The sequence below is a fragment of the Quercus suber genome, unplaced genomic scaffold, assembly GCF_002906115.3.
Source record: "Quercus suber isolate HL8 unplaced genomic scaffold, Cork oak 2.0 scaffold_192, whole genome shotgun sequence".
NCBI classification, from domain to species: Eukaryota; Viridiplantae; Streptophyta; class Magnoliopsida; order Fagales; family Fagaceae; genus Quercus; species Quercus suber.
In genome coordinates this window covers 259,284-273,745 of record NW_027069650.1, presented here as the reverse complement: position 1 = coordinate 273,745, position 14,462 = coordinate 259,284, and the positions used below count along the sequence as shown (strand labels likewise).

Below are 14,462 nucleotides of genomic sequence, written 5' to 3'. Positions count from 1 at the left end.
CAAAGTTTATTGTAGGTTTTTTGAAGATCTGAATCCTCAGAGAATTCCCCATCAGAAGGGTTCTCTTTAACAAACAAACTTTCATTGACTACAGTAGTAGCAGTGAAAGCAATGAAGTTTCCATCCTAATCACATCTAGACTCATCATCAGAACCTTCATTATCACCAAGGGTTATAGCCATAGCCTTCCCCTTAGACCTCAAGTATGTAGGACATTCAGATTTCATGTAACCATACCCTTAACATCCAAAACATTGAGGACCCAAAGAATCATTTGAAGATTGACCAACTTTTTCTCTAGGTCTTTCATTGTTGTTAACCTTAGTGGGATCATCCTTTCTAAAGTTTCTAGGTTCAGCAGTGTTTGTACTTCTTGCCCTTCTGTTACTGTTTCTAAGAAAGTTTTTAAAGTTCTTGGTAAGGTAAGCAATCTCTGTAGCAAAGAGCTCATCATTAAATCCACCAACTTCAACATTATCAACTGACTTAAGAGCCATTGACTTGGCTTTACTAGTTTTGGGTAGGTCCAACTCATAGGACTGAAGAGATCCTACAAGTTCATCAACAGGAATGGAGTCCACAACCTTACTTTCAGTTATGGCAGTCACTTTAGGTCTAAAATCTTTAGTGAAAGATTTAAGAACCTTCCTAACAATTTTAGGTTGATCATAGATTTCACCCAAGTTGTATGCAGAATTAACAATGTCATTAAGTTTAGCATAAAATTCATCAAAGGATTTATCATCAAACATCCTAATGCTCTCAAACTTAGAAGTTAATTGCTGCAACTTATTTATTTTGGCAGCCTTTTTGCCTTCATGCACAATCTAGAGGATTTTCCAAGCAGTGTGAGCCACCTCTACATTAGAGATTCTCTTAAATTCCTCCATGGAAACAATATTAAAAATGGCATTCATAGCTTCGCTATTGAACCCAGCTGCTTCTTTTTGAGAAGTTTGCCACTCACTCACAGGAGTAGTGGGCTTCTTCCATCCATACTGGATGGAGTTCCAGACTCTCTCATCAATAGATTTCAAGAATGCTTTCATCCTTACTTTCCAATGAGCATAATTATTCCCATCAAAGTGAGGAGGAATAACTAGAAAGTGTCTGTGTTTCATGACAACAAGAGTCAAGAATCAGCTCAGAGATCAAAAGATCTAAAACAAAAGAGCTACCGGCTCTGATACCACTTGTATATTTTTAGACCCCTTAAAACACAACCGAATTAACCTAATTAATAAGCCAAGTTGTTAATTAATCCAAATTTCAGATCTAGGTTATCACAATCAAACAATCATATCATGTATAACAGCAGAAATATAAATAACACAAAGATATGATCATTTAGGAAAACCAAACCGATAAAAAGCTTATGGAGGATTTAACCTAGCTATCCTCAAGATAAACTTGAATCCACTATAGGAAAAATTGAAGTTTTACAATAAGATTTAGACCACTAACATCTTATTGCTACCCACTAGTAGAAACTTACTGACACAACTACGTGCAAGTTCCGAGACCACGGACTCCTTCTTTCTTGGATTCTCCAGCAAGTACAAGCACTCCTGCTTGCATATCTTTAAGCTCTTATGGCAGCAACTGAATGATCATCAAGTTCTTGAAGAAATCTTCTCTTGATAATCCTAAGCTTGTGTGAAGAAAAACTCCTCACAGATCTCACAAGAGATTCACACAAATAGCAATATGAGCAATCTCTAAAACGTGGCTAGGGTTTGCCTTATATACCTAGGGCAAAAACATAAAACCCTAAATGTTTTAGGAGTTAGGGCTGAGTTGGAAATCTGCAGAAAAAAATGCATCTACCCAATTTTCGATTGATCGAGCCTAAGCTTCGATCAATCAAGCCAGGTTGAGATGCATAGTAACTTCTGCATCAGCTCCATGCCAACTTTACATAAGAGAACCAACTTTGAGCAAGTCTAAACAAGACTAAACAACCTCTTTTGATCATGGTTTGCCAACAATACGCATTAGAGTTCTAAATACATGAAATTCTAAGTCTTTAGAACCTAACAAATCTGACATGTTGTCCTCCTTACCAACACAAATAAATAATTGTTGTTTCACATATTGTCTGAACTCTTTAAAATTAGGTTTTGAAAAAGAAATAACTTTTGTTTTTTTTTTTTTAATTGTTAAGAGGACCACGTTGTTAAACTCTAACCCTAGCACACTTTGTAAATTTCTATAAAATATTAATATTCCTTATCTATTTTCCACTCTCCCATAAGTAATTGAATTGATTCTTGTAGCTTCAAATGCATGCTCAGCAAAACATGAACAATATGTTATCGACTAGAATTAATATAATAAAAATAGAGAAAACATCTATTTTTGGGGTATTTCACAATTCACTCATAAACTTTAAAATTGAGCAATTTCCCTTTTAAGTATTGGAAACAAAAAAATACCCCATTACCATTAAATTATGATTTAAATTCTAATGAAGTCTTTTATTGCACTAGGAGTTTGGAAGGAGAATTGTTATAAGTTTTGAATAGAAGCCCTGGTAAACAATGATAGTGACCATAATTGTCCTAAGATAGTGAATTTTCTTGTCACGTAAGTAATAACCTACATGAATATTCTATTACATAATCTCCGGACCCAATTTGATTTTTGGAATATTCTATTACATATTGTCTAAAATAACCCAAACTAAATATCAAAATCTCAAAAATACCAAATACCAAAAAATACAAATAAAAAATAAAAAAGTAAATTTCTTTGGGATAAACTTCCAAAGTGTTGTGAATAGTAACATACTAAATCTTGGAAAAACCTGTTGCACACAGTGTATTGGAGAAATGTGTATATGCACAAGTATGTGCAATAAACACTAACCTTTTTTTAAACAATGAAAATGTTAATTCTGATTAAAAAGTGCCATGAATGCCTTCATACCACCTAATTTTTTCACATTTTCTGTGCCAGAATTGTTTTCTCGTGTAAGTAGGGATTGCTTTTTGGTTTTTTCTTAGTTAATAAGAGGAGGCAGAGTAATTAAGAGGTTATATATACGCGACACACGGGTACTTAGCTTTTTTTGGAGGAGTACTTTGCCTCTTCCGTCAAGTGTCCGATTTTTGGGACATGTCCAACTTGTGTGGCCCCGTGCACTATTGTAACTAGAGCACTAGAGCTGAGCATTATCCAAATCCTATAGATAATACCCAAACAAATTAAATTGTAATCCTCATACAGATGTATATCAGGTGATCGTTTATTCATGTGGGTCAAAAAGGTTTATGCTATACCGGTGAAAAAAGTGTACGGTGACAAATAGAAATTAATATAATAATACAATGATGCTGGAGTAGCTGCCCAGTAGTATCGAAAAAAAAGTATTAAAAAAAAAAAGCGCAAGAGAATTTTGCTATATGATATCCCGGAGAGAGTACATGTAACTTTTTGACTAAAAAGGGAAAGCACTACCATTAAAGCTCTAATTATTATAGCAATACCAAATGAACTCTCAGAAAATTACCAAGTTTAAAGCTTTAAGTAAGCTAATCATAGTTCCATCCCATGATATGCTGGTTATTGTCGTAAAATTAACGGTCTCCACTTATCTTAAGGAGAGTGCAACTACTTGGCACAACAAAAAACTAGTCACTTGATAGATAAAAAATAAATTTTATTACATAGTACTAATAGTCCAATATCGTTTACCAAAAAGAAAAGAAAAAGTCCAATATCATGCTCGTGCACAAATTATTCAAGTATTATATATAAAATATAGAAATTATTTCAATGAATATATTGAAAAATAAAATAGATAGTAAAAATAAAAGAAAAAATTGCTTTATATTACATGTCAAATGCGCCTCATGTAAGTGTAAATTTTTCATTTAAAAAAAAAAAAAATGATATTAGACTAGGAAATTCTTGAAACTGTTGAAGAGTTTTGGTTGAAGTTTTGACTTTTTTAAAACATTGGAAATAAATTTTCACTTAAACTAAATTATTTTAATGTCACATGATGAAATTATGTTTTACAACTGATGAAACTTATATTAATGTAAGCTTAAATTTTTGTAATAATTGGTAATTTATCATGGAATTAGAGTTTGAAATCCTAAATATGATCTCTGTATCCATTCTGCTTAAACTGCTGGGATTGACAATCAATCATTTATCAGCATCTAAGTTTTTTGGACTTGGTAACTTGGTAAGGGGGTAAGGTCTCTGGACCCTTATCCACTGGTTGGTAGGTGGAATCATAGCAAAACTTTACAAAAGTAGCTAGATATACATATATAATACCAACCCTGCTGCATAAAGATAAAGGTACAATCATCATCAGTTTATTGTAACGTTACGTAAAATCTCAAATTCTAACAACCTTGTCTCGTAAAAGGTGAAAATTGTTTTGTTCGTTCCCATGAAGCTTGTCGTAAAACTAGTTACTAGTGCACAAAAGTGTTTGCATTTGATTCCAGACTTGGCATATGAATAAAGTTAAAAGACTAACTGCTTCAAGCTAACGTTTCCATTTTCACTTAGCATATATTATTTGATCAATACGGTTATCATAGTAATAGTTACCTTGTTTTGGTAAACACTCACCAAAGCCATAATGGAGCACGTAATTTCCATGGAGGAGTTTCATTCAAGAAAAGTTGAAAGAAGAGAAACTGGTGAAGCAAGCAGAGGCCATGATCAACCTGTCAGTGTTGTTGCTGCCAACGAGGAGCTGAGTATTACAATCCAAGAGAATGAGATATATAGCACCAGTTTCGAGAAAGAGAACTTTAAGAAATTGAAGGAGACGCAAGTCAAAGGGAAGAATCGATGGACTACAAAACCAAAGATACAAAAGGTGGTGTTAATTTGTGCATTTAATCAAAATATAATAATTCTTTTATTAAACTAGTTCTATGTCCTACCAAAAAAATTGCATGTTGTCACAAAATTTACTATGAAGCTTTTGACCCCATTATGTTAGACTAGTTGTTTCAAAAAAATAATAATAATAGTTGTTACAAAATATTATACCCACTATCTTGTGATTTATTTCAGCATTAGTTTGTCATTTAATTCCTTTTTTAATTTATTTGTAATTAACCTATTTATATAAAAGGGTCTTGACATTCTTGATGCATGTATACCAGCTCCAGGTATTGGTCTCTTAGGCTTTTTCCTAAGGCAGACATGGCAAATAGGTCGGGTCATGTCAGGGTTCAGGTCGAAAATGGTTTCAAGCTGAAAACAGTTCATCATAATTAGCAAGTTAGAAAATGGCTTAGGTTGAGTTCAAGTATATCCGTATTTTTTCAACTTAAAAAAAAAAAAAAAAAATTTGAAAACATATATATGCCACTTGGTAATATATTTAAACCATAAATATACTAGTATTATAAGTGTAGTGAACATAAACTTTTTTCCTCAAAGAAGCAATTTTGGCCTTAGATACTCCCAGATTTGTGTCCCTCACTTGTGTCTTGTCTTACTAGCTATCACATATATAATCACAATATGTGACGATGTAACACATTGCAAGCCTCCAGCATTTTCTAACCACAATCTTACACTTCCATTTCAAAAAGAAATATATATATATATATATATTATCAACACTCTTTAAATCCAAAAGCCCGCCTATTTATTTTTAAATAAGTATCATTTTCGTTCCTATGAATAAAATGAAAGTTCCCACCATAGGGGTAAAAGGACAAGTAGGACAAAGTTATGAAGAAAAAGAGAAGATTTTACCATGAACAATTTATATTAGTCGAAAGCTAAATTATATTACAGGTGAATGAAAATAGATAGATGTTGGAATACAAAGGTGGAGGAGAATAAAAATAGATAAATATACTAATTCTCTTGCAACTACTTTGATGTCAAAAGCAATAGCTTTGGTCCAGGTCCACATAAATACTTCCACAATTATTATACAACTTCTAGAAAAGCAGATAAGAAAAGAACCCAAATACTCTCACTCTTTATAGAGTGAACCAAATGATAATAGTTTCATATAAGAAGCTTAGCTAAGTCCAAAATTTAATAATCCTCCATCCCGGCGCCTTCTCTTTTAAGAAAAGAAAAATGAAAAAGGTTGACCCCCAAAAAAAAAAAAAATGGGATTGGGCTACAAGTTAATTAGGTTGGGCCAAGTCACGAGTCTACTTGTTTTTACTTTGAGTAAAAAAATTCAGGTTCAAGTCAGGTCCAATTTCGCCACGTCTAGCCTAAGGCCCCCACTAGATAAAGCTCCCAAAACTGTAGTTTTTATCACTATAAAATAGATGAGTTGTGTGCTCTCTCCACCACTCAAGAAGGTTCCCAAAATTGTGACTCAGTAGAAATCCAATTAATTTGAAACTCTAAGTCGTAGCAATATATATTGTAAGCATGTCAAATGATCGTTGATTATCAATTGCATCTAACATTTTTTAGGTTTCAATTTTTGTAAGCCAAACTCCCACAAGTTATATTGTCAATATAGGGCACAAAATCTCTCATATGGTCACACACCAAACAATCACTCTATTTTTCATTACAAAAACCAAAGTTGGGAATTAGATTTCAGCTTTCCTTCATCATGCATCGCCTTACCTAAGGTAATGAATATATATATATATATATATTTTTTTTTTTGAAATAAATAATAATAATAATTTTCGTCTCTTTTTGTTAAATTTTATACCTAAACCATGTACTTTTAATTATTCTCTATCTAAAATTAATATTGGCTTAATTGGTACTAATTCATTAAGTTATGTGTTGATTCGCCTTTACTTAGGCATCTTGAGGCCATTAGGTGATTCCATTTTTAGGTGAGGAAATAGTTCCTTTAATATATTAGAATATATTTTTCTACGTTTTAAAATTTATTTATCATTGTCATATTATAATTTTATTTTGTAGATAGTGTTTCTTCTATTATATATTCTTTTTCTAGTAGAAAAATAATCACAACAATGTTGAGACATGAAATATCATAATTATTGGCTATATAAAATTATTAGATTTTTTCCCCAAATGTATCTATTGCTTGTAGAATTTTATTTACATAACTTGTTACAGTTGTTTTGTAAAGATTTAATATAAAAAAAAAAAATTGATACAATCGTACTTAAAATTACTATTTTACAACAAGATTAAGTAGATCAATTAGAAAGATTATCAATTAAAAATACAAAAACTGAATTATAAATTTTTTGCATCTCAAAAGGCAAGAATTTATGGATTTTAAATTTATATATAATATTAAAAGTTAATATTCAAATATAGAAAAATTATAACTTAAAGTTGTTGCCTTGAGTGGGAAACTATATGGAGCCATCCCAACTACATAAAATGTAAAAGAAATAAAAGAAGAAAGACATAAGGAGTTGGTAATTCCTGTATATTATATATATTGTGGGGAAAATTTTTTTTTCTTTATTGAAACTTTTTTTGTTTGGTATAGTGTAGACTCATGTAGCTTCTTTTTTTTTTTTTTTTTTGAATCAGGCTCTTGTAGAACATGTTACATGTATAATAGGAGTATTATTTACTGTAGATTTACTATATTGTTGACAATTATTACTTCATTAATTTCTAAACTGCGGGAACCATCAGGTACTATTGTTGCGAGATCACAAAAATTTCGAAAAGTACTGTGAGCCGAGGGTGGTATCAATCGGTCCTATCCATCATGGTAAGCCAAAGTATCGATTAGCAGAGGAAAACAAGCTTGCATTGGCAAATAGCTTCATTGAAGAAAGTGGTAAGACTGATAAAGAATTGTATATGGTGATTAAGAACAACATCGAGCAACTGAGGAAGTGTTTCGATGAGGAGGTGATTCACAATTATAATGAAGAAGCCCTTTCATGGATGTTGTTTGTGGATGGTTGTGCAACACTGAAATTCATAGACTCCGTTGTTCATAATAATGTCAAAAGTTTCCAAATTAAAAACGGTCAGGTGGCCTTTGTGCAACAGGATTTATTCTTGTTGGAGAATCAACTTCCTTATCGAATTCTCGACGATTTAATCAAAAACAGTAAAGAGGGTAAAAAATTGAAGGAGTCGGTCCAAAGTTTCATCGATATGCAAAGTATGACAAAAAAAAACAGAGGAACCACCACCCAATAAAGAACCAGTTCATCTTCTGGATCTACTGCGGAACAGACTTCTAGGCTGCACTCATGACATAATTCCTAAATCTAATGAGAAAGAACGGCAATCATATCGCAATGTTCAAGAGCTTAGAGCAGTAGGAATCCATTTGAAATCCAGCGACAGTAGTTGCTTGGGAAATATAAACTTCACCAGAAACTGGATTTCCTTTTATGGCGCAATCCTTTCGCTGCCTCCAATATTAGTGGATGACTCAACCGGGCCCAAGTTCTTCAACTTGATAGCTTATGAGATGTGCCCAGATTTTGAAAATGACTACGGGGTCACCTCTTACATATCCTTCCTCGATTAACTCATAGACGAAGCCAAAGATGTTATAGACCTCAGGAAAGAGGGCATACTCCGCAACTTACTTGGCAGCGATGAAGAAGTGGCTCTAGTCTTCAATGAGATAGGCACTGACTTGGTTCCTAACCCTGAAATATATAGAGATGTCAGGTCCAAAATCCAGAAGTACCATGAAAAGAAGAGGATGACTTATATAAATGAAGTCATTCACAACCATTTCAGCAGCCCGTGGACAGTAGTGGCTTTCATTGCCGCATTATTTGCACTTATTCTCAGTATTGCACAGACGGTGTACTCTATCTTGGCATATTATCAATGACAGCCAAAGGTATTGAAAATTTGGTTGCTTTATTCCCTTTTCAACAACATCTAAATGCACTGATTCTATCAATTTTTAGATTGTTGTTCAAATAAAAGTATCTGTATGAGTTCTTCACCTATTAGGATTTCACGTATATGAATCCTCTCTGGTCTGTCCTATATGGCTGTCATTCCGTTTGTTTACTTTCTTTTTCGTCGAACTCCCATGTTCGTTTAAATAAGTCAGTGTGGAAAATGTACTTGATTCTTAATTTGATGTAATGTGTGTTTGAGATAGACATGATATTATTTGCCAGAATTTTATATGTGAGGGTTGAGTGTATTATTATGTAATAAAATTTGAAGATGAACAATTGATCCAATATATTACCCTATTTTATGATTTAGTTTTTGCAGTTAAACTGTTAAAGCATGAACTATCATAACAGGTGTTTACTTGGTTCTAAATTTATGTTTCAATATGCATTTTTTTCATCTGTAAACTTTTGGATTATAGACTATGTGTGCATTTGGATTAGGATGGAAAATTAAAATTATTATACTATTTAGCTTATTTTTTCTATTATTTATGAGTCTCACTATACTTTTTGGTAATATTTATAAGTCCCACTATACTATTTCAACTAATTTTTACCTTTATCTACAGTACTTTTAGCAATAAGTTTTCAGTTTCAGCAAAATAAGCGGTATTCAAACACACCTATTTGAAACCACAATTTTAATTCTAAAAATAAATAAACCACAAATTTATGTAATCCTTCTTGATTTGATATTTTCCCCTCGCCTATGGACGAAAATAGTGTGAAATCATTTACTATGTGCTGCTATCAACATCTTAGTCCATCAGTAAGAAAAGCATGAGGGAATGGATGACGGATAGGAACCTTAGTGAAGGTTTTTGGTTTGGTGATGTTATTCTTGGAGCGGGTGGCCATGGGGTAAGTTGGTTGAGTAGGTGCATCTGGTTGTGAGGTGTGAGAAGTTTGCATTGGTGAAGAAGAAGGGAGAGTCAAGTGATGTATCAAGTGGAGGACATCACGGGTTTTTTTTTTTTTTTGGTCTAATCCTTTTATGCTATTACACTGTTCTCTTGCTACAATTCCCACAAAACCCATTCGTTTCTTCAAAACAAAGCACTACAAGAACCAAAAATCACAGAAAATGAACTCAAACTTAATGGTGAGACACACTTCAATCCTATTCAGACACCCGAATCAGACCATCAACTCCATGTGTTTTGGGCATTGTTATCTTCCACAGCAGCTCCAACAATGGAGGGGGATCATAAAGAAGATCCGAGATAGGAACCTAGAGAAAGCACTAACATGGATACAGCAGAAAATGCAATCAAGTGGGATCAAATAGCTAATAAGGAAGCAATAAACCCACCACATTAGCAACTCCGAGAAGCTCATTTTGGCCCAAAAGAACCTCGAGCATAAGATTAAATCCCAGGACCTCGCTAGAAAGTTCAAGGCCATTCTTGTCAAGAAAGTCAAGTAATTACTATTTATTCACCTCCAAAATCTTTAATTTATGGTGCCCTTTTCTTTTTTAAATGGTTTTAATGTGATTTAACTTTGTGGTGTGTATTTCATAATGATTTCTCTTTATTGTTGGAACAAAATACCAATTAGTTTTTGATGATGCCAAAATCGTCAATTGGGTCACTTGTCCAATCCGGAGTTTTAGACGATCTTGTAGGACCTGCAAGATAAAGAGAGATAGATCGAAGAGACAAATGAGTTGTGCCCGATGGGGGAGCTTCTGATGCTTAAGTTAGTATCACCCCATATTTCTCATATTTAGATAGTGTTTTGTTGTAGCTTTTGACCTATCTCTACCAGTGAGACGAACTGTCCCTTTTATAGGTGATTTGGATAGCTGTTATACATAATTGGAGGTGATTATTACCCATATGTAACAGTCATCGTATTGATGGGCGTTTAAGACCGATGAGTAACGGTCGCCATTAATGTGTTGAATGTGTTTGAACGGTTACATCTTTTGGTTTACTAATGATGCAAGGTTGTCCATATTAATGGACGACCTTAATGATTTTTAGGACTCATCAGTTGCCCCCCCATTCCCAAGTCTGATTTTGCTTTATGCTAGTCAGGCTTAGGGAATGTTCTTGACTTCTTTAAATTCAAGCTTCTTTATCTTCAACTATTTTCTTCTTCAGGAACGGTACTATTTTTTGAAGACTTCTTAGTATCTGCCTTTTGAAGGTCTTTTTGGACATTCAAGGGATCATAGCTTGGTCTTGAAAGTGAGCAAATTTCTTTAGACAGTCATTTTTTATCACTGCTAAGGAACAAGCTAACTTCTTTGGATGACCATTTTTTATCATTCCTGAAGTGTAAGGTGATTTCTTTGGACGTCCATTTTTTTATCACTACTGAAGAGCGAGGTGATTTCTTTGGACGACCATTTTTTATCACTTCGATGCTTCTTCTTTTATTCATTTTCTGGTTGTCACATTCGATATTCTTGATTTGCATTTGACTTGCGTTTGTGTAAGAATCCTTGTCTGCTTACACTCGTCTAAGGGTATTTAGTCACTTAGCCACTTTTGGGTGACTTACATCCAGTTATGGAGCTTCATCATTTAGGCTTCGTCAATGATTTACATCCGTCTTGGCAGAATCTTATCACTTAGCCATTTTTTGGGTTACTTACATCCAGTTACGGAGCTTCGTCATTTAGGCTTCGTCAGTGATTTACATCTGTCTTGGTAGAATTTTATCACTTAGCCATTTTTTGGTGACTTACATCCATTTAAGGAATCTTGTCACTTAGGTTTCGTCAGTGATTTACATCTGTCTTGGTAGAATCTTATCACTTAGCCATTTTTTGGTGACTTACATCCATTTAAGGAATCTTGTCACTTAGGCTTCGTCAGTGATTTACATCCGTCTTGGCGGAATCTTATCACTTAGCTATTTTTTGGTGACTTACATCCATTTAAGGAATCTTGTCACTTAGGCTTCGTTAGTGATTTACATCCGTCTTGGCGGAATCTTATCACTTAGGCATTTTTTGGTGACTTACATCCATTTAAGGAATCTTGTCATTTAGGCTTCGTTAGTGATTTACATCTGTCTTGGCGGAATCTTATCACTTAGCCATTTTTTAGTGACTTACATCCATTTAAGGAATCTTGTCACTTGTTGCTGGAATAATTCCTTGATGCTATGTCGTTTGGACCTTCTTGAGGCCATGTTGATATCTGCATTTTGTAGCACATGCACTTGCCAAAATTTGTTTAAACAAGAATTTCAGAAAAATTCATACATGAATAATGAGCTACCAATGGCCTTGTTGGGCATTTTTCTTATTGTGCTAATATTCTGATTGAACCAATTATTATGTTGTAATCCTATAGCTTTACCTCTTTTGTAATTCATGTAAATACATTTTTGCATGAGACCTTATGACATTTACAAAAATAAGCATTGTGACTATAATATTTCATGTGAATAGTTAGCTGTGAAATGCTGGGGGGTAAGAGTTACATAGTTGCTAATCATAGTGCATAAACATTATCAAGAGAATAATTAACGTATTATAATACGTTTCCTCTTATTGCTTCCCATTTAATTCATTCAAAACTGGACTTTTTGACAATTTATTCTAATCGTCATTATTACAAGAATATTGATAATCTTAAATAATCAGGTATAGCATTCATCATAATTGCTGTGCTTTATGCATTTGATGGGTTTCCTGAAAATTTCATGAATTTGTAAAACCCAAAAAAAAACTATATACCTTTTTTATTATTAATTATTTATGCAAGCTTGATATGTACTCATTTTTAATAAGTTAATCACTTGCATCGCTAGTTAAATGCACACGAATAGAAAGAAATAAATGAGTTACCTTAGATGACGACATTACGCTGCTATATACCTCGATCTTTTCATTGTTGAGATCTTCATTACGAGCTTTTGTCCTTTAAGACTTGTTAAGCTTAACATGATATTCAATGTCTTAAGGCCTAGGTCTCTTTTGCTTCAATCTTTTGAAGATGTAAAAACTAGGTCATATTGTTGCCCCTTGTTCAGACATGAAAGGTGCAATTCTTATTTGACAACAACCAGAGGAATTGCCTATCATGGTTTGAACTTGTATTTTCCTTTCTTTGGGCTTAATATTTTTTTTTGATGGGAGTGCTTTGACCATGGTCATTTAAGACGACTCACTTCGATAGAGCTAGCTGCATTTCGTTAGGAGTGACAATATACAAATAGGCAATTGCATGTTGCACAATAATTGATGTCATTCGACAAAGCGTACTCTATATAAATCATAGAGAGGTATTATATGATGTATAAAGAATGAAGCTATTGACTATATGCTTCTTTAAAGTGTCGAGACTAAAGTAGAGATCGTTAATCATTTTGGATACTCTTATTCTCGACCGATTTCTCTTTGTATTTACAAATTTTTTCTTTTGTAGACGCACATTTAACAATCTTTATAAGGCTATTTCCCATGTAGTTGACCTTTGTCATAAGATTACTATTAAACTTGGTAGTCCACCGGTGTTTCAAGTAATTCAACCAATTGGCTGAACCCCTCATGTATGTTCTGTTTGAATCTATATGAGAGTAGATATATATATATATATATATACACTCCTTTTTGACCTTACTCAATGGGTAGTTAACTTTCAAAATAACACAGCATTGCAAATATTAAAAGGTAAAAAGAGACGAATTATTAAATAACACGCAATCTAGCATTTTTCGCTTTTGAGCACAACCAATAGTCATCTCAGGATTTGGCTTCTCTTTCCTAACATCCATATATTATTATGGTATTTAGAGTGATGATGCAAAAGATTAATTTTGTATTTAATTGGTAATTTATGCAATGCCTTAAATGTAAACTATATACGTTACACTTGACAATTAAGTTTTATAAAGTTAATAGGAGGAAGAGTAAGGTTTTAATTACCTGTCAGCCTTGGAGACTTTTTTAGAAATTGAATATCTGAGCCCACCTTTGCGAGGATGTTAGAACATTCATGCTTGGCTTGGAACCACTTTGCGCACATGACGAGTGACTTGGATGTGTGTATGGGATTTTTGGTATCTTTTTAAGTTGATTCCTTTTCAACGAGCTCATCTTTGTTGGGTTGATATTGGCTTCAAAGCTACTAGGGCTTGATTTGCCATTTGTGATGTCAAAGGAATTTTCACAATCTTTGGTTGTATTTCCCTTTTCCATTTAAGACTTTTTGATCTCTTTTTTGGCTGTTTCTTTTTGACAAGTTCTCATTCTAAAGCTTATAAACTTAAGAATATAAGCCTAGTAAACAGTCTAGTACTTTTACTGTGCAAAGTGTTAGACTTGGAGTAGCATTGTCAAGTATAAAATTCACAAATGTTATTAACCACAAGTATATAAAATTTGTTGTGGCTTATGGGTGGTTGATGCATCCATAACATAGTCTTTAGCATAGTATACCTTAGCACGTTTGCATAACACAAATATATATGTGCATAACATAAAGAAAATGTAATTTAATTCATTCTGAGCACTAAAATAATGGCTTAATTTGTGAAAGTATGATGCTCAAATATATAGAGACCAAAAAAGTTTCCATGAAACCATGCGGTGGATTTGTGGACGCATCATATGGCTGCTTCAATTGAATCATACATGTGGAAAGCATGACACTATTG

The 14,462-nt window shown here is 33.3% G+C and overlaps 1 pseudogene; it reads left to right on the top strand.

Annotated features, from left to right (window-relative positions):
* The first annotated feature begins 4,603 nt into the window (after positions 1–4,603).
* LOC111998062 (UPF0481 protein At3g47200-like) lies at positions 4,604–8,764 on the top strand (annotated as a pseudogene).
* Positions 8,765–14,462: the final 5,698 nt, after the last annotated feature.